Source organism: Anomaloglossus baeobatrachus, unplaced genomic scaffold (genome assembly GCF_048569485.1).
Source record: "Anomaloglossus baeobatrachus isolate aAnoBae1 unplaced genomic scaffold, aAnoBae1.hap1 Scaffold_557, whole genome shotgun sequence".
In the NCBI taxonomy this organism is placed as follows: domain Eukaryota; kingdom Metazoa; phylum Chordata; class Amphibia; order Anura; family Aromobatidae; genus Anomaloglossus; species Anomaloglossus baeobatrachus.
Genome location: NW_027444917.1, coordinates 150001 through 152500, shown reverse-complemented (window position 1 = coordinate 152500; position 2500 = coordinate 150001).

Genomic DNA, 2500 nt, shown 5'->3' with positions numbered 1-2500 from the left:
AACTGGAAAGTTTCAGGCCCCCGCGACCTTCCGGAGGTGACGGGGCCCCGGGGGCCCGAGGTGCCCCGGGCGCTCTCGCCCGACTGCCCTCGGCGCCTGGATGAAAACTGGAAAGTTTCAGGCCCCCGCGACCTTCCGGAGGTGACGGGGCCCCGGGGGCCCGAGGTGCCCCGGGCGCTCTCGCCCGACTGCCCTCGGCGCCTGGATGAAAACTGGAAAGTTTCAGGCCCCCGCGACCTTCCGGAGGTGACGGGGCCCCGGGGGCCCGAGGGGCCCCGGGCGCTCTCGCCCTACTGCCCTCGGCGCCTGGATGAAAACTGGAAAGTTTCAGGCCCCCGCGACCTTCCGGAGGTGACGGGGCCCCGGGGGCCCGAGGGGCCCCGGGCGCTCTCGCCCTACTGCCCTCGGCGCCTGGATGAAAACTGGAAAGTTTCAGGCCCCCGCGACCTTCCGGAGGTGACGGGGCCCCGGGGGCCCGAGGGGCCCCGGGCGCTCTCGCCCTACTGCCCTCGGCGCCTGGATGAAAACTGGAAAGTTTCAGGCCCCCGCGACCTTCCGGAGGTGACGGGGCCCCGGGGGCCCGAGGGGCCCCGGGCGCTCTCGCCCTACTGCCCTCGGCGCCTGGATGAAAACTGGAAAGTTTCAGGCCCCCGCGGACTTCCGGAGGTGACGGGGCCCCGGGGGCCCGAGCGGGGCTCCATACAATCTCGCCTGAGAGTCCTTGGGACTTAGACGAAAAATCGAAATTTTCCTACTTCCATGATTTTCCGGGGGTGTCGGGGCCCTCGGGGGCCCGAGCGGGGCTCCAGACAATCTCTCCCAATGTTCCCCGGCAGTTGGGAGAAATCGGTCAAAAAAAAAAATTCCGTCAGACTTCCATCATCCGGGGGGGTGTCGGGGCCCTCGGGAGCCCGAGCGGGGCTCCAGACAATCTCTCCCAATGTTCCCCGGCAGTTGGGAGAAATCGGTCAAAAAAAAAAATTCCGTCAGACTTCCATCATCCGGGGGGGTGTCGGGGCCCTCGGGAGCCCGAGCGGGGCTCCAGACGATCTCTCCCAATGTTCCCCGGCAGTTGGGAGAAATCGGTCAAAAAAAAAAATTCCGTCAGACTTCCATCATCCGGGGGGGTGTCGGGGCCCTCGGGAGCCCGAGCGGGGCTCCAGACAATCTCTCCCAATGTTCCCCGGCAGTTGGGAGAAATCGGTCAAAAAAAAAAATTCCGTCAGACTTCCATCATCCGGGGGGGTGTCGGGGCCCTCGGGAGCCCGAGCGGGGCTCCAGACGATCTCTCCCAATGTTCCCCGGCAGTTGGGAGAAATCGGTCAAAAAAAAAAATTCCGTCAGACTTCCATCATCCGGGGGGGTGTCGGGGCCCTCGGGAGCCCGAGCGGGGCTCCAGACAATCTCTCCCAATGTTCCCCGGCAGTTGGGAGAAATCGGTCAAAAAAAAAAATTCCGTCAGACTTCCATCATCCGGGAGGGGCGTCGGGCAGCCTCGCAAGCCGAAAAGGGCTCCAGAGAATCACGCCGGAGAGTCCTTGGGACTTAGAAAATTTTTCAGACCGTTCAGACTTCCACGGTTGACGCCTCTTAACTCGAATCCGACGGGCAGTTCCACGCGTTTCGGCAGGTCCTCGGTTGCAGTACCCCAAAGCGGCCAGAGGGGGAGCCAAAGGAGCAAAAAAATCCGTAGAACCGGGATGGGGTCGAATTTGCCTGCCGCGTCCGCCCGGCAGTTCCAGGGGGGCGGGTAGTTGGCGGGACCGACCCGGCTTACGCGGGGGGGGCTCCCAACCGCCCAAAGACACTTCATCCCACGCCTCCGGGAGATATATGTGAGAGAAGAGCGCCTCTCCAGACTTCGAACGCTCCCCTCGACGAACCGGTACTCCGAGCGATGCGCGAACTGCGGCTCGGGGACCCCTTCCGGTTGCGGGTACGCGCTCTGGCCTCTCCCGCAGCTCCCGGTGGGGAGTTTGCCAGGCGCGGGGCCCGGAGTCAGAGCGCCCCCACGACGTACGCAGCCATCCGGCGGGCCCTGGGATGAAGGTTCCGGTCCGAAAGACCCCCTTCCCTTCTGGCCCAGCGTCGTCCTCTTCCGATCGATTTGGCGAAGCGCTCCCGGGCGGGGAGGTGGCGCCGCACGCTCGGCCCGGGCTCTGGAGCCCGCGCCGGTCACAGGCGAGCGGCCCCTTCCTCCCCCACACCCGGGGTTTCACCCTCCTTACGGTGGCGCGAGCGCGCCGGCCGCCCCCGCCCTCCCGAGGAGGCGGGCGGCCTCGCGGTGGCGAGTTTGAAACGACCCGAGCGTCGAAAAGCGGTCCGACGACCCGCACGGGCGAACGGCGGGGACCTACCCCGCGACTTCCCGGCCGTCTACCGGCGGGGGGGGGTCGCGCGAGGGGGCCCGTCGTCCGAATCGCTCCCCGTGCCGGGAAGCACAAAGATCTTCTCCGAGGGCGGCCTTTTTTCTCACGAGAGCTTCCCAGCGGGAAAGCGG